Source organism: Bombina bombina, chromosome 4, assembly GCF_027579735.1.
Source record: "Bombina bombina isolate aBomBom1 chromosome 4, aBomBom1.pri, whole genome shotgun sequence".
Lineage (NCBI taxonomy): Eukaryota > Metazoa > Chordata > Amphibia > Anura > Bombinatoridae > Bombina > Bombina bombina.
Window position 1 is genome coordinate 266,248,242 of NC_069502.1, and position 27,480 is coordinate 266,275,721.

Consider the following 27,480-nt stretch of genomic DNA (forward strand, 5'->3'; position numbering starts at 1 on the left):
TTGTTGGTCATTTGAAATTTCATCAGCTAAATGAGAAGTTTTAAAAGACCTTTTACGTTTATTAGAAGGTGGAAATGCAAACAAAGCCTTCATAATAGAATCAGAAACAAATTCTTTAAAATTTACAGGTATATCATGCACATTAGAAGTTGAAGGAACTGCAACTGGCAATGTACTATTACTGATAGAAACACTATCTGCATGTAAAAGTTTATCATGACAACTATTACAAATGACTTTCGGTGGAATAATTTCTACAATTTTACAACAAATGCACTTAGCTTTTGTAGAACCCATGTCGGGCAGCAATGTTCCAGCAGAAACTTCAGAGGCAGGATCAGATTGGGACATCTTGCTCAATGTAAGAGAAAAAACAACATATAAAGCAAAATTATCTATTTCCTTAAATGACAGTTTCAGGAATGGGGAAAAATGCAAAAGCATAGGCCTCTTGATAGAAAAGAAAGCAGGAGGCAAACAACAATGGGGTATTGAAATAATGAAGAAAAATTGGCGGCAAGTATGACGCACAACGTAACGTAAACTTTTTTTTGCGCCAAAAATGACCGGAAATGACACACTTGCGTCACTAATGATGCCGCCGTGTGAAAGGTCTCGACATCACGTATGACGCCGGAAATGACGAAGTTGCGTCAAAAACGTAATTTCCCGCGCCAAAAAAGTTTGCGGCAAAAATGACGCAATAAAGTCTAACATTTGACGCACCCGCGGGCCTAATACCCGCAAATGCAAAAAGTAGTCAAATTGAAAAAGACTAAACCCCAGGTAAGAAATACATTTCTTAAAGTGTTTATATTCTCAAATATGAAACGGACAGTCTGCAGAAGGAAATACATGAACCTGACTCATGGCAAATATAAGTACAATACATATATTTAGAACTTTATATAATTTGCATAAAGTGCCAAACCATAGCTGAGAGTGTCTTAAGTAAATGAAAACATACTTACCAAAAGACACCCCTCCACATATAGCAGATAGTCAAACCAGTACTAAAACAGTTCTTAGTAGAGGTAATGGTAAATTTGAGAGTATATCGTCGATCTGAAAAGGGAGGTAGGAGATGAATCTCTACGACCGATAACAGAGAACCCATGAAAAAGACCCCCGTTAGAGAAATCATCGTATTCAATAGGTGATACTCCCTTCACGTCCCTCTGACATTCGCTGTACTCTGAGAGGAATCGGGCTTCAACAATGCTGAGAAGCGCATATCAAGGTAGAAATCTTAGCACAAACTTACTTCACCACCTCCATAGGAGGCAAAGTTTGTAAAACTGAATTGTGGGTGTGGTGATGGGTGTATTTATAGGCATTTTGAGGTTTGGGAAACTTTGCCCCTCCTGGTAGGATTGTATATCCCATATGTCACTAGCTCATGGACTCTTGCCAATTACATGAAAGAAAAGTGTGCCAATGCTATGAAGCTGTGCAGCGTTCAAAGTGAAAGTAAAACACCTGTATGTTCCGTTACCGCATAACAGTCTATGACCCCCCCCAAAAAAAATCTCACATATAAGCAGCATAAAATCAAAGAAACACATTTGATTAATCTCCACTGTTCAATAACCTCCCTCAGGAGATATTAACCCCAGATTCTATAAAGATAAATGGAGTCACACTGTGACCCTGTCTTCAAACATTTCAACATAAGTAAAAATTTAAACGATTTTACCATAATCCGTGCTGTGGAACAGAAACGCAGCCTCTCAACTGTGACAGTCTTGTAGCATCGTTCCTGACATGGACTTGAGTGAAGAAAGCAGACAGTGAAACTGGTCAACACTGGTTGCTTAAGGAGATGTTGGCAGGCAGTCTGGATGGGTTTGCAGAAAGACTCTCCCTGCATCTCCAGACTAACTTTGCCAATGCTCTCACTGAGAGGCTAACAAGACTACTAAAAACTCCAGTTCCATAATGAAAGGCATATATCCCTCCTGAGGAACAACTCAAAAATCTGACACTTCTCTGCCATCCTCCTGTGACGAAAGGCAAAGAATGACTGGGGGATGGGGGAAGTGGGAAAGGTATTTAAGCCGTGGACTCTCGCCTTGTATTAATTTATTTCCTGGTTACTTTTTTTTTTTCAGGCATTCTTTCAGGATTCCTAGAATATTGCAGTTTTTGCAAGATGGTTTGGATAGAGGTTTATCTGCTAGTTGATTGAAAGGTCATGTAAATGCTCGGTTTTGTTCCACAAGAAAATTGCTAATTTTCCTGATATTCATGGCTTTGTTCAAGCTTTGGTGTAAATTAAGCCTGTTATTAAACCAATTTCTCCACCTTGGAACTTAAATCTGGTACTGAAGGTTCTGCAGGCTCCTCCATTTGAGCTTATGCATAATATGGAGATTAAAAGGATAAAGCATACAATTTTAAACAACCACCAATCAGCACCCAGGTGCTGAGCCTACCTAGCTATGCTTTTTCACAGAGGATACCTAAATAATGAAGCAACTTAGATAATAGAAGTAAATTGGAAAGTTGTTTAAAAGTGTATGCTCTATCTGAACCATAAAAGAAAAAAATGTGGGTTTCCTGTGCTTTAAGATTCTTTCTGGAAAGTCTGTTTTCTTTAGGCGATCTCCTCTGCTAGAAGAGTTTCTGAACTTTCTGCTCTTTTTTTGCGACTCTCATTTGTTATTTCATCAAGGTAAAGCAGTTTTAAGAACATATTTGATTTTCTAAGGCTGTGTCCTTGGATAATTTAAGCAGGGAAATTGTTGTACCTTCTTTGTGTCCTAATCCTAGGATTTCCTCAGAGAGGCCTTTTCACAATCTGAATGTGATTAGAGCCTTGAAGTATAATGTCGATGTTACCAAGGATTTCAGACAAACCAACGCCTAGATTTAGAGTTTTGTCGGTAAAGACCCGCGTAGCTAACGCAGCTTTTTTTCCCAACGCACCCTTAAGACAACGCTGGTATTTAGAGTTGTCTGAAGGGCTGTGTTAGGCTCCAAAAAGTGTGCGTTGAGCTAATTTACCGCCACTTCAACTCTCAATACCAGCGTTGCTTACGTTAGCGGTAAGCTGGCAAAACGTGCTCGTGCATGATTTCCCCATAGGAAACAATGGGGCAGTTTGGGATGAAAAAAAACACCTGCAAAAAAGCAGCGTTAAGCTCCCAACGCAGCCCCATTGTTTCCTATGGGGAAACACTCTCTAAGTCTGCACCTAACACCCTAACATGAACCCCGAGTCTAAACACCCCTAACCTTACACTTATTAACCCCTAATCTGCCGCCCCCGCTATCGCTGACACCTGCATTATACAATTAACCCCTAATCTGCCGCACCGTACACCGCCGCAACCTACATTATCCCTATGTACCCCTAATCTGCTGCCCCTAACATCGCCGCCACCTACATAATATTTATTAACCCCTAATCTGCCCCCCCCCCAACGTCGCCGCCACCTAACTACACTTATTAACCCATAATCTGCCGCCCGGACCTCGCCGCTACTCTAATAAATGTATTAACCCCTAAAGCTAAGTCTAACCCTAACACCCCCCTAAATTAAATATAATTTTAATCTAACGAAATTAATTTAATATTATTAACTAAAGTCTTCCTATTTAAAGCTAAATACTTACCTGTAAAATAAACCCTAATATAGCTACAATATAACGAATAATTATATTGTAGCTATTTTAGGATTTATATTTATTTTACAGGCAACTTTGTATTTATTTTAACTAGGTACAATAGCTATTAAATAGTTAATAACTATGTAATAGCTACCTAGTTAAAATAATTACAAAAACAGAATTTATGTTTACCTGATAAATTACTTTCTCCAACGGTGTGTCCGGTCCACGGCGTCATCCTTACTTGTGGGATATTCTCTTCCCCAACAGGAAATGGCAAAGAGCCCAGCAAAGCTGGTCACATGATCCCTCCTAGGCTCCGCCTTCCCCAGTCATTCGACCGACGTAAAGGAGGAATATTTGCATAGGAGAAATCATATGATACCGTGGTGACTGTAGTTAAAGAAAATAAATCATCAGACCTGATTAAAAAACCAGGGCGGGCCGTGGGCCGGACACACCGGTGGAGAAAGTAATTTATAAGGTAAACATAAATTCTGTTTTCTCCAACATAGGTGTGTCCGGTCCACGGCGTCATCCTTACTTGTGGGAACCAATACCAAAGCTTTAGGACACGGATGATGGGAGGGAGCAAATCAGGTCACCTAGATGGAAGGCACCACGGTTTGTAAAACCTTTCTCCCAAAAATAGCCTCAGAAGAAGCAAAAGTATCAAATTTGCAAAATTTGGTAAAAGTGTGCAGTGAAGACCAAGTCGCTGCCTTACATATCTGATCAACAGAAGCCTCGTTCTTAAAGGCCCATGTGGAAGCCACGGCCCTAGTGGAATGAGCTGTGATTCTTTCAGGAGGCTGCCGTCTGGCAGTCTCATAAGCCAATCTGATGATGCTTTTAAGTCAGAAAGATAGAGAGGTAGAAGTTGCTTTTTGACCTCTCCTTATACCAGAATAAACAACAAACAAGGAAGATGTTTGTCTGAAATCCTTTGTAGCATCTAAATAGAATTTTAGAGCACGAACTACATCCAAATTGTGCAACAAACGTTCCTTCTTTGAAACTGGATTCGGACACAAAGAAGGCACGACTATCTCCTGGTTAATGTTTTTGTTAGAAACAACTTTCGGAAGAAAACCAGGTTTAGTACGCAAAACCACCTTATCTGCATGGAACACCAGATAAGGAGGAGAACACTGCAGAGCAGATAACTCTGAAACTCTTCTAGCAGAAGAAATTGCAACCAAAAACAAAACTTTCCAAGATAATAACTTGATATCAACGGAATGTAGGGGCTCAAACGGAACCCCCTGAAGAACTGAAAGAACTAAATTGAGACTCCAAGGAGGAGTCAAAGGTTTGTAAACAGGCTTGATTCTAACCAGAGCCTGAACAAAAGCCTGAACATCTGGCACAGCCGCCAGCTTTTTGTGAAGTAAAACAGATAAAGCAGAAATCTGTCCCTTCAAAGAACTTGCAGATAATCCTTTCTCCAAACCTTCTTGAAGAAAGGATAGAATCTTAGGAATTTTTATCTTGTTCCATGGTAATCCTTTAGATTCACACCAACAGATATATTTTTTCCATATTTTATGGTAGATTTTTCTAGTTACAGGCTTTCTGGCCTGAACAAGAGTATCAATGACAGAATCTGAGAACCCTCGCTTTGATAAAATCAAGCGTTCAATCTCCAAGCAGTCAGTTGGAGTGAAACCAGATTCGGATGTTCGAACGGACCTTGAACAAGAAGGTCCTGTCTCAAAGGTAGCTTCCATGGTGGAGCCGATGACATATTCACCAGGTCTGCATACCAAGTCCTGCGTGGCCACGCAGGAGCTATCAAGATCACCGATGCCCTCTCCTGATTGATCCTGGCTACCAGCCTGGGGATGAGAGGAAACGGTGGGAATACATAAGCTAGGTTGAAGGTCCAAGGTGCTACTAGTGCATCTACTAGAGTCGCCTTGGGATCCCTGGATCTGGACCCGTAGCAAGGAACCTTGAAGTTCTGACGAGAGGCCATCAGATCCATGTCTGGAATGCCCCACAATTGAGTTATTTGGGCAAAGATTTCCGGATGGAGTTCCCACTCCCCCGGATGAAATGTCTGACGACTCAGAAAATCCGCTTCCCAATTTTCCACGCCTGGGATGTGGATTGCAGACAAGTGGCAGGAGTGAGTCTCCGCCCATTGAATGATTTTGGTCACTTCTTCCATCGCCAGGGAACTTCTTGTTCCCCCCTGATGGTTGATATACGCAACAGTCGTCCTGTTGTCTGATTGAAAACGTATGAATTTGGCCTTAGCTAGCTGAGGCCAAACCTTGAGAGCATTGAATATCGCTCTCAGTTCCAGAATGTTTATCGGGAGAAGAGATTCCTCCCGAGACCAAAGACCCTGAGCTTTCAGGGGTTCCCAGACCGCGCCCCAGCCTACCAGACTGGCGTCGGTCGTGACAATGACCCACTCTGGTCTGCGGAAGCTCATCCCCTGTGACAGGTTGTCCAGGGTCAGCCACCAACGGAGTGAATCTCTGGTCCTCTGATCTACTTGTATCGTCGGAGACAAGTCTGTATAATCCCCATTCCACTGACTGAGCATGCACAGTTGTAATGGTGTCAGATGAATTTGCGCAAAAGGAACTATGTCCATTGCCGCGACCATCAAACCTATTACTTCCATGCACTGTGCTATGGAAGGAAGAAGAACAGAATGAAGTACTTGACAAGAGCTTAGAAGTTTTGATTTTCTGGCCTCTGTCAGAAAAATCCTCATTTCTAAGGAGTCTATTATTGTTCCCAAGAAGGGAACTCTTGTTGACGGAGATAGAGAACTTTTTTCTACGTTCACTTTCCACCCGTGAGATCTGAGAAAGGCCAGGACAATGTCCGTATGAGCCTTTGCTTGTGGTAGGGACGACGCTTGAATCAGTATGTCGTCCAAGTAAGGTACTACTGCAATGCCCCTTGGTCGTAGCACCGCTAGAAGGGACCCTAGTACCTTTGTGAAAATTCTTGGAGCAGTGGCTAATCCGAATGGAAGTGCCACAAACTGGAAATGCTTGTCCAGAAAGGCGAACCTTAGGAACCGATGATGTTCCTTGTGGATAGGAATATGTAGATACGCATCCTTTAAATCCACCGTGGTCATGAATTGACCTTCCTGGATGGAAGGAAGAATTGTCCGAATGGTTTCCATTTTGAACGATGGAACCTTGAGAAACTTGTTTAGGATCTTGAGATCTAAGATTGGTCTGAATGTTCCCTCTTTTTTGGGAACTATGAACAGATTGGAGTAGAATCCCATCCCTTGTTCTCCTAATGGAACAGGATGAATCACTCCCATTTTTAACAGGTCTTCTACACAATGTAAGAATGCCTGTCTTTTTATGTGGTCTGAAGACAATTGAGACCTGTGGAACCTCCCCCTTGGGGGAAGCTCCTTGAATTCCAGAAGATAACCTTGGGAGACTATTTCTAGCGCCCAAGGATCCAGAACATCTCTTGCCCAAGCCTGAGCGAAGAGAGAAAGTCTGCCCCCCACCAGATCCGGTCCCGGATCGGGGGCCAACATCTCATGCTGTCTTGGTAGCAGTGGCAGGTTTCTTGGCCTGCTTACCTTTGTTCCAGCCTTGCATTGGCCTCCAGGCTGGCTTGGTTTGAGAAGTATTACCCTCTTGCTTAGAGGATGTAGCACTTGGGGCTGGTCCGTTTCTGCGAAAGGGACGAAAATTTGGTTTATTTTTAGCCTTGAAAGACCTATCCTGAGGAAGGGCGTGACCCTTACCCCCAGTGATATCAGAAATAATCTCTTTCAAGTCAGGGCCAAACAGCGTTTTCCCCTTGAAAGGTATGTTAAGCAATTTGTTCTTGGAAGACGCATCCGCTGACCAAGATTTTAGCCAAAGCGCTCTGCGCGCCACAATAGCAAACCCTGAATTTTTCGCCGCTAATCTAGCCAATTGCAAAGTGGCGTCTAAAGTAAAAGAGTTAGCCAATTTGAGAGCATGAATTCTGTCCATAATCTCCTCATAAGAAGAATCTTTATTGAGCGACTTTTTTAGTTCATCGAACCAGAAACACGCTGCTGTAGTGACAGGAACAATGCATGAAATTGGTTGTAGAAGGTAACCTTGCTGAACAAACATCTTTTTAAGCAAACCCTCTAATTTTTTATCCATAGGATCTTTGAAAGCACAACTATCTTCTATAGGGATAGTAGTGCGTTTGTTTAGAGTAGAAACCGCCCCCTCGACCTTGGGGACTGTCTGCCATAAGTCCTTTCTAGGGTCGACCATAGGAAACAATTTCTTAAATATAGGGGGAGGGACAAAAGGTATGCCGGGCCTTTCCCATTCTTTGTTTACAATGTCCGCCACCCGCTTGGGTATAGGAAAAGCTTCGGGGGGCCCCGGGACCTCTAGGAACTTGTCCATCTTACATAATTTCTCTGGAATGACCAAATTCTCACAATCATCCAGAGTAGATAACACCTCCTTAAGCAGAGCGCGGAGATGTTCCAATTTAAATTTGAATGTAATCACATCAGGTTCAGCTTGTTGAGAAATTTTCCCTGAATCTGAAATTTCTCCCTCAGACAAAACCTCCCTGGCCCCCTCAGACTGGTGTAGGGGCATTTCAGAACCATTATCATCAGCGTCCTCATGCTCTTCAGTATTTTCTAAAACAGAGCAGTCGCGCTTTCGCTGATAAGTGGGCATTTTGGCTAAAATGTTTTTGATAGAATTATCCATTACATCCGTTAATTGTTGCATAGTAAGGAGTATTGGCGCACTAGATGTACTAGGGGCCTCCTGTGTGGGCAAGACTGGCGTAGACGAAGGAGGGGATGATGCAGTACCATGCTTACTCCCCTCACTTGAGGAATCATCTTGGGCATCATTTTCTCTAAATTTTGTGTCACATAAATCACATCTATTTAAATGAGAAGGAACCTTGGCTTCCTCACATACAGAACATAGTCTATCTGATAGTTCAGACATGTTAAACAGGCATAAACTTGATAACAAAGTACAAAAAACGTTTTAAAATAAAACCGTTACTGTCACTTTAAATTTTAAACTGAACACACTTTATTACTGAAAATGTGAAAAAGTATGAAGGAATTGTTCAAAATTCACCAAAATTTCACCACAGTGTCTTAAAGCCTTAAAAGTATTGCACACCAAATTTGAAAGCTTTAACTCTTAAAATAAGTTTTTATATTTAACCCCTATACAGTCCCTGGTATCTGCTTTGCTGAGACCCAACCAAGCCCAAAGGGGAATACAATACCAAATGACGCCTTCAGTAAGCTTTTTCTATGTATCTGAGCTCCTCACACATGCATCTGCATGCCTTGCTTCCCAAAAACAACTGCGCAATAGAGGCGCGAAAATGAGGCTCTGCCTATGATTAGAGAAGGCCTCCAGTGAAAAAGGTGTCCAATACAGTGCCTGCCGGTTATTTTACATAATTCCCAAGAATAAAATAACTCCTCAAAGCTATGAAGTATTAAAAATGCTTATAAATCAATCGTTTTAGCCCAGAAAAATGTCTACCAGTCTTTAAAGCCCTTGTGAAGCCCTTTATTCTTATTTAATAAAAATGGCTTACCGGATCCCATAGGGAAAATGACAGCTTCCAGCATTACCAAGTCTTGTTAGAAATGTGTCATACCTCAAGCAGCAAAAGTCTGCTCACTGTTTCCCCCAACTGAAGTTAATTCCTCTCAACAGTCCTGTGTGGAAACAGCCATCGATTTTAGTAACGGTTGCTAAAATCATTTCCCTCTTACAAACAGAAATCTTCATCTCTTTTCTGTTTCAGAGTAAATAGTACATACCAGCACTATTTTAAAATAACAAACTCTTGATTGAAGAATAAAAACTACATTTAAACACCAAAAAACTCTAAGCCATCTCCGTGGAGATGTTGCCTGTACAACGGCAAAGAGAATGACTGGGGAAGGCGGAGCCTAGGAGGGATCATGTGACCAGCTTTGCTGGGCTCTTTGCCATTTCCTGTTGGGGAAGAGAATATCCCACAAGTAAGGATGACGCCGTGGACCGGACACACCTATGTTGGAGAAATTACCTGTAAAATAAATCCTAACCTAAGTTACAATTAAACCTAACACTACACTATCAATAAATTAATTAAATAAATTACCTACAATTACATACAATTAAATAAACTAAACTAAAAAACCCCCCACTAAATTACAAAAAATAAAAAAAAGATTACAAGAATATTAGGCTAGTTACACCTACTCTAAGGCCCCTAATAAATTAAAAAGCCCCCCAAAATAATAAAGATCCCTACCCTATTCTAAATTAAAAAGTAACCAGCTCTTTTACCAGCCCTTAAAAGGGCTTTTTGCGGGGCATGCACCTAAGTAATCAGTTCTCTTGCCTGTAAAAAAAATACAACCCCCCCCAACATTAAAACCCACCACCCACATACCCCTACTCTAACCCAAACCCCCCTTAAATAAACCTAACACTACCCCCCTGAAGATCTCCCTACCTTGAGTCGTGTTCACCCAGCCGGGCACCGATGGACCAAAAGAGGACATCCTGAGCGGCAGAAGTCTTCATCCTATCCGGGCAGAAGAGGACATCCGGACCAGCAGACATCTTCATCCAAGCGGCATCTTCTATCTTCATCCATCTGACGAGGAGCGGCTCCATCTTCAAGACCTCCGGCGCGGAACATCCTTCTTCACCGACGACTAGACGAATGACGGTTCCTTTAAATAACGTCATCCAAGATGGCGTCCCTAGAATCTTATCAGCCAATCGGAATTAAGGTAGGAAAAATCTGATTGGCTGATTAAATCAGCCAATCAGATTCAAGTTCAATCCGATTGGCTGATCCAATCAGCCAATCAGATTGAGCTCGCATTCTATTGGCTGTTCTGATCAGCCAATAGAATGCAAGCTCAATCTGATTGGCTGATTGGATCAGCCAATCAGATTTTTCCTACCTTAATTCCGATTGGCTGATAGAATCCTATCAGCCAATCGGAATTTGAGGGACGCCATCTTGGATGACGTCATTTAAAGGAACCGTCATTCGTCGTCTAGTCGTCGGTGAAGAAGGATGTTCCACGCCGGAGGTCTTGAAGATGGAGCCGCTCTTCGTTAGATGGATGAAGATAGAAGATGCTGCTTGGATGAAGATGTCTGCCGGTCCGGATGTCCTCTTCTGCCCGGATAGGATGAAGACTTCTGTCGCTCAGGATGTCCTCTTTTGGTCCATCGGTGCCCGGCTGGGTGAACACGACTCAAGGTAGGGAGATCTTCAGGGGGGTAGTGTTAGGTTTATTTAAGGGGGGTTTGGGTTAGAGTAGGGGTTGTATTTTTTTTTACAGGCAAAAGAGCTGATTACTTAGGGGCATGCCCCGCAAAAAGCCCATTTAAGGGCTGGTAAAAGAGCTGGTTACTTTTTAATTTAGAATAGGGTAGGGACCTTTATTATTTTGGGGGGCTTTTTTTTATATTAGGGGGCTTAGAGTAGGTGTAATTAGCCTAATATTCTTGAAATCTTTTTTTATTTTTTGTAATTTAGTTTAGTTTATTTATGTGTATGTAATTGTAGGTAATTTATTGAATTAATTTATTGATAGTGTAGTGTTAGGTTTAATTGTAACTTAGGTTAGGATTTATTTTACAGGTAATTTTGTAATTATTTTAACTAGGTAGCTATTAAATAGTTAATAACTATTTAATAGCTATTGTACCTAGTTAAAATAAATACAAAGTTGCCTGTAAAATAAATATAAATCCTAAAATAACATAATTTATGCTTACCTGATAAATTTATTTCTCTTGTAGTGTATCCAGTCCACGGATCATCCATTACTTATGGGATATTCTCCTTCCCAACAGGAAGTTGCAAGAGGATCACCCACAGCAGAGCTGCTATATAGCTCCTCCCCTCACTGCCATATCCAGTCATTCGACCGAAACAAGACGAGAAAGGAGAAACCATAGGCTGCAGTGATGACTGTAGTTTAATTAAAATTTAGACCTGCCTTAAAAGGACAGGGCGGGCCGTGGACTGGATACACTACAAGAGAAATAAATTTATCAGGTAAGCATAAATTAGGTTTTCTCTTGTTAAGTGTATCCAGTCCACGGATCATCCATTACTTATGGGATACCAATACCAAAGCTAAAGTACACGGATGATGGGAGGGACAAGGCAGGATTAAATGGAAGGAACCACTGCCTGAAGAACCTCTCCCCCAAAAACAGCCTTCCGAAGAAGCAAAAGTATCAAATTTGTAAAATTTTGAAAAGGTGTGAAGCGAAGACCAAGTCGCAGCCTTGCAAATCTGTTCAACAGAGGCCTCATTTTTAAAGGCCCAGGTGGAAGCCACAGCTCTAGTAGAATGAGCTGTAATCCTTTCAGGGGGCTGCTGTCTAGCAGTCTCATAGGCTAAGCGAATTATGCTCCGAAGCCAAAAGGAAAGAGAGGTTGCCGAAGCTTTTTGACCTCTCCTCTGTCCAGAGTAAACGACAAACAGGGAAGATGTGTGGCGAAAATCTTTAGTAGCTTGTAAGTAAAACTTCAAGGCACGGACTACGTCCAGATTATGTAAGAGACGTTCCTTCTTTGAAGAAGGATTAGGACACAATGATGGAACAACAATCTCTTGATTGATATTCTTGTTAGAAACCACCTTAGGTAAAAACCCAGGTTTGGTACGCAGAACTACCTTATCTGCATGAAAAATCAGATAAGGAGAATCACATTGCAAGGCAGATAGCTCAGAGACTCTTCGAGCCGAGGAAATAGCCATCAAAAACAGAACTTTCCAAGATAAAAGTTTAATATCCATGGAATGAAGGGGTTCAAACGGAACTCCTTGAAGAACTTTAAGAACCAAGTTTAAGCTCCACGGGGGAGCAACAGTTTTAAACACAGGCTTAATTCTAACCAAAGCCTGACAAAATGCCTGGACATCTGGAACCTCTGCCAGACGCTTGTGCAAAAGAATAGACAGAGCAGAAATCTGTCCTTTTAAAGAACTAGCTGATAAGCCTTTGTCCAAACCCTCTTGGAGAAAGGACAATATCCTAGGAATCCTAACCTTACTCCATGAGTAATTCTTGGATTCACACCAATAAAGATATTTATGCCATATCTTATGGTAGATTTTCTTGGTGACAGGCTTTCGTGCCTGTATTAAGGTATCAATGACTGACTCGGAGAAGCCACGCCTTGATAGAATCAAGCGTTTAATCTCCATGCAGTCAGTCTCAGAGAAATTAGATTTGGATGATTGAAAGGACCTTGTATTAGAAGGTCCTGCCTCAGAGGCAGAGTCCATGGTGGAAAGGATGACATGTCCACTAGGTCTGCATACCAGGTCCTGCGTGACCATGCAGGCGCTATCAGAATCACAGATGCTCTCTCCTGCTTGATTTTGGCAATCAGTCGAGGGAGCAGAGGAAACGGTGGAAACGCATAAGCCAGGTTGAAGAACCAAGGAGCTGCTAGAGCATCTATCAGCGTCGCTCCCGGGTCCCTGGACCTGGATCCGTAACAAGGAAGCTTGGCGTTCTGGCGAGACGCCATGAGATCCAGTTCTGGTTTGCCCCAACGATGGATCAGTTGAGCAAACACCTCCGGATGGAGTTCCCACTCCCCCGGATGAAAAGTCTGACGACTTAGAAAATCCGCCTCCCAGTTCTCTACGCCTGGGATGTGGATCGCTGACAGATGGCAAGAGTGAGACTCTGCCCAGCGAATTATCTTTGAGACTTCTAACATCGCTAGGGAACTCCTGGTTCCCCCTTGATGGTTGATGTAAGCCACAGTCGTGATGTTGTCCGACTGAAATCTGATGAACCTCAGGATTGCTAACTGAGGCCAAGCTAGAAGAGCATTGAATATTGCTCTTAACTCCAGAATATTTATTGGGAGGAGTTTCTCCTCCTGAGTCCACGATCCCTGAGCCTTCAGGGAGTTCCAGACTGCGCCCCAACCTAGAAGGCTGGCATCTGTTGTTACAATCGTCCAATCTGGCTTGTGAAAGGTCATACCCTTGGACAGATGGACCCGAGATAGCCACCAGAGAAGAGAATCTCTGGTCTCTTGATCCAGATTTAGTAGAGGGGACAAATCTGAGTAATCCCCATTCCACTGACTTAGCATGCATAATTGCAGCGGTCTGAGATGCAGGCGCGCAAATGGCACTATGTCCATTGCCGCTACCATTAAGCTGATTACTCCATGCACTGAGCCACTGACGGACGTGGAATGGAATGAAGGACACGGCAAGCACTTAGAAGTTTTGATAACCTGGACTCCGTCAGGTAAATTTTCATCTCTACAGAATCTATAAGAGTCCCTAGGAAGGTGACTCTTGTGAGTGGGGATAGAGAACTCTTTTCCACGTTCACTTTCCACCCATGCGACCTCAGAAATGCCAGAACTATCTCTGTATGAGACTTGGCAATTTGAAAGCTTGACGCCTGTATCAGGATGTCGTCTAGATACGGAGCCACTGCTATGCCTCGCGGTCTTAGAACCGCCAGAAGTGAGCCCAGAACCTTTGTAAAGATTCTCGGGGCTGTGGCCAACCAGAAGGGAAGAGCTACAAATTGGTAATGCCTGTCTAGAAAGGCAAACCTTAGGAACCGATGATGATCTTTGTGAATCGGTATGTGGAGGTAGGCATCCTTTAAGTCCACTGTGGTCATGTACTGACCCTCTTGGATCATGGGTAGGATGGTCCAAATAGTTTCCATTTTGAATGATGGAACTCTGAGGAATTTGTTTAAGATCTTTAGATCCAAGATTGGTCTGAAGGTTCCCTCTTTCTTGAGAACCACAAACAGATTTGAATAAAACCCCTGTCCCTGTTCCGTCCGCGGAACTGGATGGATCACTCCCATTACTAGGAGGTCTTGCACACAGATTAGGAATGCCTCTTTCTTTATCTGGTTTGCTGATAACCTTGAAAGATGAAATCTCCCTTGTGGAGGAGAAGCTTTGAAGTCCAGAAGATATCCCTGAGATATGATCTCCAACGCCCAGGGATCCTGAACATCTCTTGCCCACGCCTGGGCGAAGAGAGAAAGTCTGCCCCCCACTAGATCCCTTTCCGGATAGGGGGCCGTTCCTTCATGCTGTCTTGGGGGCAGCAGCAGGTTTTCTGGCCTGCTTGCCCTTGTTCCAGGACTGGTTAGGTTTCCAGGCCTGTCTGGAATGAGCAACAGTTCCCTCTTGTTTTGAAGCGGAGGAAGTTGATGCTGCTCCTGCCTTGAAATTTTGAAAGGCACGAAAATTAGACTGTTTGGCCTTTGATTTGGCCCTGTCCTGAGGAAGGGTATGACCCTTGCCTCCAGTAATGTCAGCAATAATTTCCTTCAAGCCAGGCCCGAATAAGGTCTGCCCCTTGAAAGGAATGTTGAGTAACTTAGACTTTGAAGTCACGTCAGCTGACCAGGATTTAAGCCATAGCGCCCTACGCGCCTGGATGGCGAATCCGGAATTCTTAGCCGTTAGTTTAGTCAAATGAACAATGGCATCAGAAACAAATGAGTTAGCTAGCTTAAGCGTTCTAAGCTTGTCAATAATTTCCTCCAATGGAGCTGTATGGATGGCCTCTTCCAGGGCCTCAAACCAGAATGCCGCCGAAAGCAGTGACAGGCGCAATGCATGCAAGGGGCTGCAAAATAAAACCTTGTTGAATAAACATTTTCTTAAGGTAACCCTCTAATTTTTTATCCATTGGATCTGAAAAAGCACAACTGTCCTCAACCGGGATAGTGGTACGCTTTGCTAAAGTAGAAACTGCTCCCTCCACCTTAGGGACCGTCTGCCATAAGTCCCGTGAAGTGGCGTCTACTGGAAACATTTTTCTAAATATAGGAGGTGGGGAAAAGGGCACACCGGGTCTATCCCACTCCTTGCTAATAATTTCTGTAAGCATTTTAGGTATAGGAAAAACGTCAGTACACACCGGCACCGCATAGTATCTATCCAGCCTACACAATTTCTCTGGAATTGCAACTGTGTTACAGTCATTCAGAGCAGCTAATACCTCCCCAAGCAATACACGGAGGTTCTCAAGCTTAAATTTAAAATGAGAAATCTCTGAATCAGGCTTCCCCGAGTCAGAGATGTCACCCACAGAATGAAGTTCTCCGTCCTCATGTTCTGCATACTGTGACGCAGTATCAGACATGGCTCTTACAGCATTTGCGCGCTCTGTATCTCTCCTAACCCCAGAGCTATCGCGCTTGCCTCTTAATTCAGGCAATCTAGATAATACCTCTGACAGGGTATTATTCATGATTGCAGCCATGTCCTGCAAGGTAATCGCTATGGGCGTCCCTGATGTAATTGGCGCCATATTAGCGTGCGTCCCCTGAGCGGGAGGCGAAGGGTCTGACACGTGGGGAGAGTTAGTCGGCATAACTTCCCCCTCGACAGAACCCTCTGGTGATAATTATTTTATAGATAAAGACTGATCTTTACTGTTTAAGGTGAAATCAATACATTTAGTACACATTCTCCTATGGGGCTCCACCATGGCTTTCAAACATAATGAACAAGTAGGTTCCTCTGTATCAGACATGTTTAAACAGACTAGCAATTAGACTAGCAAGCTTGGAAAACACTTAAAACAAGTTTACAAGCAATATAAAAAACGTTACTGCGGCTTTAAGAAACACAAATTTTGTCCAAATTTGAAATAACAGTGAAAAAAGGCAGTTACACTAACGAAATTTTTACAGTGTATGTAACAAGTTAGCAGAGCATTGCACCCACTTGCAAATGGATGATTAACCCCTTAGTACCAAAAACGGAATAACAAATGACAAAAACGTTTTTTAAACAGTCCCAACAACTGCCACAGCTCTACTGTGGCTTTTTACCTCCCTCAATACGACTTTTGAAGCCTTTTGAGCCCTTCAGAGAAGTCCTGGAACATGCAGGAAGAAGCTGGATGTCTGTCTGTAATTTTTGCTGCGCAAAAAAAGCGCTAAAATAGGCCCATCCCATTCATATTACAACAGTGGAAAGCCTCAAGGAACTGTTTCTAGGCAAAATTCAAGCCAGCCATGTGGAAAAAAACTAGGCCCCAATAAGTTTTATCACCAAACATATGTAAAAAACGATTAAACATGCCAGCAAACGTTTTAAAATACACTTTTATAAGAGTATGTATCTCTATTAATAAGCCTGATACCAGTCGCTATCACTGCATTTAAGGCTTTGCTTACATTACTTCGGTATCAGCAGCATTTTCTAGCAAATTCCATCCCTAGAAAAATATTTTAACTGCCACATACCTTATTGCAGGAAAACCTGCACGCTATTCCCCCTCTGAAGTTACCTCACTCCTCAGAATATGTGAGAACAGCAAAGGATCTTAGTTACTTCTGCTAAGATCATAGAAAACGCAGGCAGATTCTTCTTCCAAATACTGCCTGAGATAAACAGTACACTCCGGTACCATTTAAAAATAACAAACTTTTGATTGAAGAAATAAACTAAGTATAAAACACCACAGTCCTCTTACGACCTCCATCTTAGTTGAGAGTTGCAAGAGAATGACTGGATATGGCAGTGAGGGGAGGAGCTATATAGCAGCTCTGCTGTGGGTGATCCTCTTGCAACTTCCTGTTGGGAAGGAGAATATCCCATAAGTAATGGATGATCCGTGGACTGGATACACTTAAGAGAAAGCTACAATATAATTATTCGTTATATTGTAGCTATATTAGGGTTTATTTTACAGGTAAGTATTTAGTTTTAAATAGGAATACTTTAGTTACTAAGAGTTAATTTAATTCGTTAGATTAAAATTATATTTAATTTAGGGGGGTGTTAGGGTTAGACTTAGCTTTAGGGGTTAATACATTTATTAGAGTAGCGGCAAGGTCCGGTCGGCAGATTAGGGGTTAATAAGTGTAGTTAGGTGGCGGCGACATTTGGGGGGGCAGATTAGGGGTTAATAAATATGTAGGTGTCGGCGTTGTTAGGGGCAGTAGATTAGGGGTTCATAGGGATAATGTAGGTGGCGGCGGTGTGCGGTCGGCAGATTAGGGGTTAAAAATATTTCTTATAGTGGGGGGACCTCGGTTTAGGGGTACATAGGTAGTTTATGGGTGTTAGTGTACTTTAGAGCACAGTAGGTAAGAGCTTTATAAACCGGCGTTAGCCCATAAAGCTCTTAACTACTGACTTTTTTTTGCGGTTGGAGTCTTGTCGGTAGAGGGTCTACTGCTCACTTCAGCCAAGACTCTAAATATCGGCGTTAGGAAGATCCCATTGAAAAGATAGGATATGCAATTGGCGTAAGGGGATCTGCGGTATGGAAAAGTCGCGACTTGAAAGTGAACGTTAGACCCTTTCCTGGCTGACTAAATACCAGCGGGCGGCCAAAAGCAGCATTAGGACCCCTTAACGCTGCTTTTGACGGCTAACGCAAAACTCTAAATCTAGGCTCAAGTTTGTTCACTTTTTTGTTTCTAAACAAAGTCAGAAAGCTTCTACTGTTTCTTTGACTTCTTGATTAAAGATTTCGATTCTTGAAGCTTACTTGAAGGTGGGTCAGACTCCTCTTAATCGGATTACTGGCCACTCTACTAGATCAGTAGATACTTCATGGGCTTTCAAGAATGAAAATTCTGCTGACTACTACGTGGTCTTCATTGCATACTTTCACTAAATTCTACCATTCTGATGTGTTCGCTTCTTCTGAGGCAGGTTTTGGTAGTCCTCTACAGACTATTTGTGTGATTTTGCCTGTTAATTGTTTTTAAGTGCACAAAAAATGAAAACAAATATATGTACTTTCTTTTTAGGGTTGTGGATCTAGTTTCCTTATGGACAAAAGAGGTTTCTTATCCCACCCTATCTTTTTATTACTCGTGGACTCTCCACAGCTTTGGTATTGGTACCCAGGACTAATAGATCATGGACGACTCTTACCATCTTTCTGAAAGAAAACATTTTATGCTTACCTGATAAATTAATTTTTTATGGTGGCAAGAGTCCAGAAGACCCTACACTGTTTTTTGGTGATGGTTCTTTACGTTATGGCACATCTTTTTTTCCCAGATTCTATATTTTTTTGCTCTTCATTTCCTACCTTTTTTTACATCAGACTAACTACCATAGAGGTAAGAAGGGTTATATAGAGCTCTTGGGGTTTGGGAATCTTTGCCTCCTCCTAGTGGTAGGGAAGGTAATTCCCAGGAGTAATGGATTGTGGACTCTTACTACCATGAAAGGTAAGCATAAATTATATCATTTAATCGCACTATTGCTTGTATATAAGTGTGTTTAAAGGGACAGTCTAGTATAAATTAAACTTTCATTATTCAGATAGGACTTAATTTTATTCAACTTTCCAATTTACTTTTATCATCAAATTTGCTTTTTTCTCATGGTATTCTTAGTTTAAACTAAACTTAGGTAGGCTCATATGCTAATTTCTAAGTCTTTGAGGGCTGCCTCAGAAAGTACACGTGGGCCATATAGATGACACTGTGTTCAGGCACAGGGGGTTATTTAAGATTTAGCACAAAACAATGCTAAATTTAAGACAATAGATAATAAACAGTCACAGTCATGTGATCAGGGGCCTGGAGAAGGTTCCTAGATACAAGGTAATCACAGAGGTAAAAAGTATATTAATATAACTGTTGTTTGTGCAAAACTGGGGAATGGGTAATAAAGGGATTATCTATCTTTTTTTTTTTTTTTTTTAAATCAAAGTTTTTTTATTGAGGTATTACGTAATACAACATTTGTTAAAAGACATCATGTATATGAATTGCCACTAATTGATACATATTTTTGAGATTCACCTATTTCACAGGTACACATCTGCTTAATGATTTTGAGAACAGTACATACCATAAAATAGTTAGCTAATAATGTTGGCTGTATTAACTCTATTATCAGGACATAAAACAATATACATGACAAACTATGATACCTCATTTTCTATAAACATAAACTTTAACATGAACTTTTCTCCCTTGCAAAGAAGGACGTCTTATAGGGTGATATCTGTCTACAAATTATGAAAATTGAGAAAAAGGGTATATTTGTAATAGAGGGGAGTTATATCCAATGAATTATGACATTATGATGGTAGTGCAGCGGGTAAATACCGCTAGGAAGTTAACCAATTTGGGTGAACACTTAATTAGATGCTGCCAGGTTTTATGTAATGTTGATAAAGGAGTGTAATGGAAAAAAAAAAAAAGAAAAGTGTCAGTATAAGGAAACCTCTATATAGGTGTATCAACAAAGAAGGGAGATGATAAAGCAGGAAAGACTATATACATGTTACTTAAAAAAGAAGGGGTACTATGGGTTTATTCTGTCTTTCATTGGTGAGTTAACTTCATGGTTGAAGGTCCCTATCAAGTAATAAGCTAGGGTATAGGAGAGTCCAAGTAAATTATATACTAATATTGTCAGGAATGGGGACAAATAAAAACCAATTTTAAATCTTTTCAGTATATATGAGTAGTATGCACAGCTCAATTTGATACGTGGGAACATGTAAAGTTTACACAAGACTATCAAAAGGGTGTGATGTTAAATCTGAGGAGATAAAAATTATCTTAATTATGGCATGTATCTGGTTACATTATAATATCAATGAGTCCACATTTAATACATATGAAAATATTTGTATGTTCACTGAACCAGGTCTCACAGTACAAAGATCCAAGGTCAGTCTTAGAGAAGTCCAATTCCCCCCTATACTATTCGTATGTTAAGTTGTGATTTATTGTTTCATTTAAGATAGTAAGTGTGCTTTGCTTTGAAATTGGTGTATAGAGGCAGTATATAGCCACATGCAAACTGAGTAACAAGCGAAACCAACCTCGATAGCATATACAAAATGTCAGAACCTGGAACAAGTTAACCAAAACAAATCATTATAATCAATTATAATTAGTCCACTAATTACTAGAACAACAGGGGTATAGTTATTTGAACATGAGTGACATATAAACTTTCTAGATAATAAAATGTAAGTTCACCAGCACGCATTATACTGTATAGAATATAACTGGGTACATCTAGAGATAGGTCTCTCTTATTAACAGAGGTGCTTTGCAGTTCAACCCACTCCAACTCGGTGACCAGACTGTAAGGCACAATGTGAACTCAGCCCCCCGTAGATGGCATGGTAGATCTCCCACACCTGTGGAGCAAGGCACCTTCTCAACTCAGAGCAAAGAAAGAGTCTCCCTGTCCAATGGAACCCCACACCGGATACAGCAGGAATAAAGTGATCATAACCCGGGTCTCGTCCAGAGAAGCCGGCCGCATCTCCCCAGCCAGAGACCAAAGGAAAGTAATTCATCTTAGAGCAGGGGTCGTAGGAGGTGAACAGCTGAAAACACTGCATACATGTATTCGGGAGAGTCTTCTTGCCTCTTATCGGGATCGCCGTCATCTGTATATGGTTCCTCGAAGCTGTGAAGTGGGAGGGCGAGGTGTAGATAAGGCATTGCGTGGTGTCACTTGCATTGCTATCAACAACAGAGCTATCCAGAGCCCAGTTAGACCACTTCCTCTGAGCCAGTAGAAACTGCTGTGCGGTACTCGTTTTCTCTAACGGCACCATGATTTCTGAGCTGTTGTTGTCTAATAGCCTGGCGCCATCTTGTTTACGTGAGCTGCTAGCAATATCAAGGAGATCGTTAAACCTTCTATCTATTTTGTTTTCCAGTTCCCTTAGTAAGGCAGAGATAAGTAACTCCATTGTGAGTCGGCAGTAAGCTGGCCTCTTTTACCCCTGGCCACGGGGGGGGGGGGTCGCAAAGTTGATAGTAGGCCGGTGTCTTTTTGTTTTTGTTACCAAAGTCTTAGCAAACACTCCAGACTGCCCCGGAACGTAAGGATATTTATATGCTTCTGATCTGCTAGGCTTTATAAGACCAATACCACACACTTAGAGAGAAAATTCAGTAGAATTCAGAAGATATTTAGTTATATTCTGGTGGAAGTTCCTGAGCTGCTATTAAATGCGACTTATCATGGCTGCTGGCTAGACACGCCCCCGGGATTATCTATCTTTTAAAACAATAACAATTCTATGGTAGACTGTCTCTTTAAGACCTGGACTACTGGGAGCTAGCTGAACACGTGTGTAGCCACCAATCATCAGCTAGCTCCCTTTAGTGCTGCTCCTGAGCCTACATAGGTATGCTTTTCAACAAAGGATACCAAGAGAATGAAATACATTTGATAATAGAACCTTAGAAGTCTCTATTAATTGCATGCTGTATCTGATTCACTAAAGGTGAATATTGACTTTTGTTGCCATTTAAAATACAACTGCACTTTGTTAGTTTAAAATAAAAACAAAACTCTGCTTTAACATAACTTATCGCTCATAAATATTTGTATAATGTTTTATAAAGTAGTGCTCTTTTCATGCACAATATAAATTCTTAAGAGTTTTTTTCTCTTTATTACTGGAGGTAAGGCAATATCATAGGGAAACACTGTTTGAGCTCCAAGTTTTCATGCGGTATAATAACATTTAAAACGGCTAACATTTAATCAAGGACAATTTTATGTTCTTGCATGCTTACGTTTCTGATGGTGATGGAATATTTGAGACATATGATAAACACATTTATAAATGTGTTCATATAGTAAGACAAAAAAAACTCTTTTCAGATGACAAAAAGTTCAGTGTGGCCTCACTTGCAGAAATTAAAGTGACATGAAACCCATAATTTTTTTTATGATTCAGACATTGCATGCAATTTTAAACAACTTTCTAATTTATTATTATAATCAGTTATTTGTAGAGCACAAACAGATTCTGCAGCGCTAATTTATTTCTATAATGACATTTGCTTTGTTCTCCTGGTATCCTTAGTTGAAAAGCACACATAGGTAGCTGCACAAATATAACTTGTCATTGGCTCACCTGATGTGTTAGCTAGCTCCCAGTAATGCAATGCAGCCCCTTCAACAAAGGATACCAAGAGACTGATGCAAATTTGAAGTAAATTGGAAAGTTGTTTATTATTGTATATTAAATCTGAATTTTGAAAGAAAAAAATTGGATTTCACGTCCCTTTTTTATTTATTTTTCTATAGAGCAGGTATTACACCAATAAGATTAGTAATAAGTAGTAGTAATTCTTGAAACTATAAAGAAAGACAGGAGAATGATGAGACAATTGCTAGTACAAAATGGAAAATTATTCTATATATAGCTCTTCAGTCCAGACGTTATGACATTCAATCTAAACAGCCAATAATTTGTGGCCTATTTCTTTTAAATGTAGATATTCAACACAACCATTCAGTGCTTTTTTAATTTTTTTATTTTATTTTTTATTTTAAAGAACACCAAATGTAAAAAGGTATCTATATTACTTAGAGATAGATAATATTTCTATTGAACAAGCACTTTTTTAAGAACTCTTAATATAAAAGAAACTGTGATTAAAGTTTAAATGTCAGTATATATAATCACTCTAAAGAAGATTTAAAATGTTAGCATTCAAACAATATATGCACGTATGCCATTGTACATAAGGATCCACTGGTTGAAAGCTCTCTTGGCCCTAATTGGTATATAAGAATGAGACATTTTAAAATACATGTATTTTTTGTGGCAAAAAAAAGGACGTTGAAGGGATGGTGCGCTGCAAATCCCCCTAATTTAAGGCCATATTTCAAGGGGAGTGCTAAATATCACTTTCTCAAAAGCGATATTAGTGCTCCACTGAGTAATACCAGCACATGCTAATGTGCGCTTATATTACAAGTTGACAGCAATGCCAACGAGAACTTGCGTTCGCATTGCTGGGAAGTATTGCGCTCAAGAGAGCGTGCTTCCATAGGCTCCAATGGGAGTCTCGTTCTCATGCCGTGTCTCACCCTTGCACAGCGGTGGCATCAAATTGTAAATATATACGATTATATATAATATATATTTGTGCGTTAATGTGTATATACACATATTAACACAAATTATATATATATATATATATATATATATATATATATATAAATTTACTCATAACACGCATTCCCATAGAGCGCAATGTAAAGGCAACTTTTAGGGCCACTCCTTTTAGACCCAAAAAAATGCTTTCTTTCCTATGACATGGAGTCCACGACGTCATTCCAATTACTAGTGGGATATTCAACTCCTGGCCAGCAGGAGGAGGCAAAGAGCACCCCAGCAAAGCAGTTAATGTGAAGGTCAATTTAGATGAATCGGTGCCCGCTTTTTAATAAACCTATTAAAAACAAGGCACTTTAATTAATCAAAATTGACATTTCACTCATTTTCTTCAAATACTTACCTTTAAATCCTGACAGCCGCTGCAGTGCTTCCTCCGCCCGTCGCAAGGCCTCTTCGAGGGTCTAAAATGAATATATATAAAAAAACAACAAAAAGTATTGGTGCACATCCAACCACTTAAGTCCACTCTTTCATGGCATATTTGTATATGCTTCTATCTGCCAAATATACTTACATAGCTTCTAATAAGATTGGGATAAACATCTCGCAATAATATTGGCTTATATTTGAGCTGCAAAAACAAATATACTTCTATCTGCTAAAAATACTTACATAGTTCAAATAAAAACAGAATTTATGTTTACCTGATAAATTACTTTCTCCAACGGTGTGTCCGGTCCACGGCGTCATCCTTACTTGTGGGATATTCTCTTCCCCAACAGGAAATGGCAAAGAGCCCAGCAAAGCTGGTCACATGATCCCTCCTAGGCTCCGCCTACCCCAGTCATTCGACCGACGTTAAGGAGGAATATTTGCATAGGAGAAACCATATGAAACCGTGGTGACTGTAGTTAAAGAAAATAAATTATCAGACCTGATTAAAAAACCAGGGCGGGCCGTGGACCGGACACACCGTTGGAGAAAGTAATTTATCAGGTAAACATAAATTCTGTTTTCTCCAACATAGGTGTGTCCGGTCCACGGCGTCATCCTTACTTGTGGGAACCAATACCAAAGCTTTAGGACACGGATGATGGGAGGGAGCAAATCAGGTCACCTAGATGGAAGGCACCACGGCTTGCAAAACCTTTCTCCCAAAAATAGCCTCAGAAGAAGCAAAAGTATCAAACTTGTAAAATTTGGTAAAAGTGTGCAGTGAAGACCAAGTCGCTGCCCTACATATCTGATCAACAGAAGCCTCGTTCTTGAAGGCCCATGTGGAAGCCACAGCCCTAGTGGAATGAGCTGTGATTCTTTCGGGAGGCTGCCGTCCGGCAGTCTCGTAAGCCAATCTGATGATGCTTTTAATCCAAAAAGAGAGAGAGGTAGAAGTTGCTTTTTGACCTCTCCTTTTACCGGAATAAACAACAAACAAGGAAGATGTTTGTCTAAAATCCTTTGTAGCATCTAAATAGAATTTTAGAGCGCGAACAACATCCAAATTGTGCAACAAACGTTCCTTCTTCGAAACTGGTTTCGGACACAGAGAAGGTACGATAATCTCCTGGTTAATGTTTTTGTTAGAAACAACTTTTGGAAGAAAACCAGGTTTAGTACGTAAAACCACCTTATCTGCATGGAACACCAGATAAGGAGGAGAACACTGCAGAGCAGATAATTCTGAAACTCTTCTAGCAGAAGAAATTGCAACCAAAAACAAAACTTTCCAAGATAATAACTTGATATCAACGGAATGTAAGGGTTCAAACGGAACCCCCTGAAGAACTGAAAGAACTAAGTTGAGACTCCAAGGAGGAGTCAAAGGTTTGTAAACAGGCTTGATTCTAACCAGAGCCTGAACAAAGGCTTGAACATCTGGCACAGCTGCCAGCTTTTTGTGAAGTAACACAGACAAGGCAGAAATCTGTCCCTTCAGGGAACTTGCAGATAATCCTTTTTCCAATCCTTCTTGAAGGAAGGATAGAATCTTAGGAATCTTAACCTTGTCCCAAGGGAATCCTTTAGATTCACACCAACAGATATATTTTTTCCAAATTTTGTGGTAATTCTTTCTAGTTACAGGCTTTCTGGCCTGAACAAGAGTATCGATAACAGAATCTGAGAACCCTCGCTTCGATAAGATCAAGCGTTCAATCTCCAAGCAGTCAGCTGGAGTGAGACCAGATTCGGATGTTCGAACGGACCTTGAACAAGAAGGTCTCGTCTCAAAGGTAGCTTCCATGGTGGAGCCGATGACATATTCACCAGATCTGCATACCAAGTCCTGCGTGGCCACGCAGGAGCTATCAAGATCACCGACGCCCTTTCCTGATTGATCCTGGCTACCAGCCTGGGGATGAGAGGAAACGGCGGGAATACATAAGCTAGTTTGAAGGTCCAAGGTGCTACTAGTGCATCCACTAGAGCCGCCTTGGGATCCCTGGATCTGGACCCGTAGCAAGGAACTTTGAAGTTCTGACGAGAGGCCATCAGATCCATGTCTGGAATGCCCCACAGTTGAGTGACTTGGGCAAAGATTTCCGGATGGAGTTCCCACTCCCCCGGATGCAATGTCTGACGACTCAGAAAATCCGCTTCCCAATTTTCCACTCCTGGGATGTGGATAGCAGACAGGTGGCAGGAGTGAGACTCCGCCCATAGAATGATTTTGGTCACTTCTTCCATCGCCAGGGAACTCCTTGTTCCCCCCTGATGGTTGATGTACGCAACAGTTGTCATGTTGTCTGATTGAAACCGTATGAACTTGGCCCTCGCTAGCTGAGGCCAAGCCTTGAGAGCATTGAATATCGCTCTCAGTTCCAGAATATTTATCGGTAGAAGAGATTCTTCCCGAGACCAAAGACCCTGAGCTTTCAGGGATCCCCAGACCGCGCCCCAGCCCATCAGACTGGCGTCGGTCGTGACAATGACCCACTCTGGTCTGCGGAAGGTCATCCCTTGAGACAGGTTGTCCAGGGACAGCCACCAACGGAGTGAGTCTCTGGTCCTCTGATTTACTTGTATCCTCGGAGACAAGTTTGTATAGTCCCCAACAACTCTAAGCCATCTCCGTGGAGATGTTGCCTGTACAACGGCAAAGAGAATGACTGGGGTAGGCGGAGCCTAGGAGGGATCATGTGACCAGCTTTGCTGGGCTCTTTGCCATTTCCTGTTGGGGAAGAGAATATCCCACAAGTAAGGATGACGCCGTGGACCGGACACACCTATGTTGGAGAAATTGGGATTAACATCTCGCAATAATATTGATTTATATTTATGCTGCAAAAAGAGAGGATGTAAGTGGTTGGATGTGCACCAATACTTTTTGTTGTTTTGTAATTGTTTTGGTCACTTTGGTAGCACTCCCACAATATGTGTGTTAAGATTAAACAGTCCTTTTGTGGTGTGCTTAACCAAAAAACCTCTGTTGTATCGTTTGAATAGGGAGCTGACCAAATCCCTCCCCGTTGGTTAATGCACGCCACCCAGCCCAGGTGTGTTCCAGATAATGTAATTGTGATATACTTAATAAGCTAGAAAGCTTCACACTGTGTAGACATGACTTTCTGCAGTGTGGAAACTGGTTAGTGTTAGGACCAGTCTACTATGGGACACCTTGTAAGTGGTGACTGGCTTAGCAGAATATGATCATATTGTGTGACTAAGATCCCATTTCATTTAAAGGCATTTTTTACAGGCAAAAAATTTTTTGCAGCATAAATATAAGTCAATATTATTGCGAGATGTTAATCCCAATTTTATTTGAACTATGTAAGTATATTTAGCAGATAGAAGTATATTTGTTTTTGCAGCTCAAATATAAGCCAATATTATTGTTTATCCCAATCTTATTAGATGCTATGTAAGTATATTTGGCAGACAGAAGCATATACAAATATGCCATGAAAGAGTGGACTTAAGTGGTTGGATGTGCACCAATACTTTTTGTTGTTTTGTAATTGTTTTGGTCACTTTGG

General features: G+C 41.3%; 1 protein-coding gene across 1 annotated transcript in view; it reads right to left on the reverse strand.

The window, feature by feature from the left end:
* The window catches only part of ACSL3 (acyl-CoA synthetase long chain family member 3), a 488,476-nt gene that overhangs the window by 67,277 nt on the left and 393,719 nt on the right, over window positions 1–27,480 (reverse strand). The gene's annotated exons all lie outside the window — the stretch shown is intronic.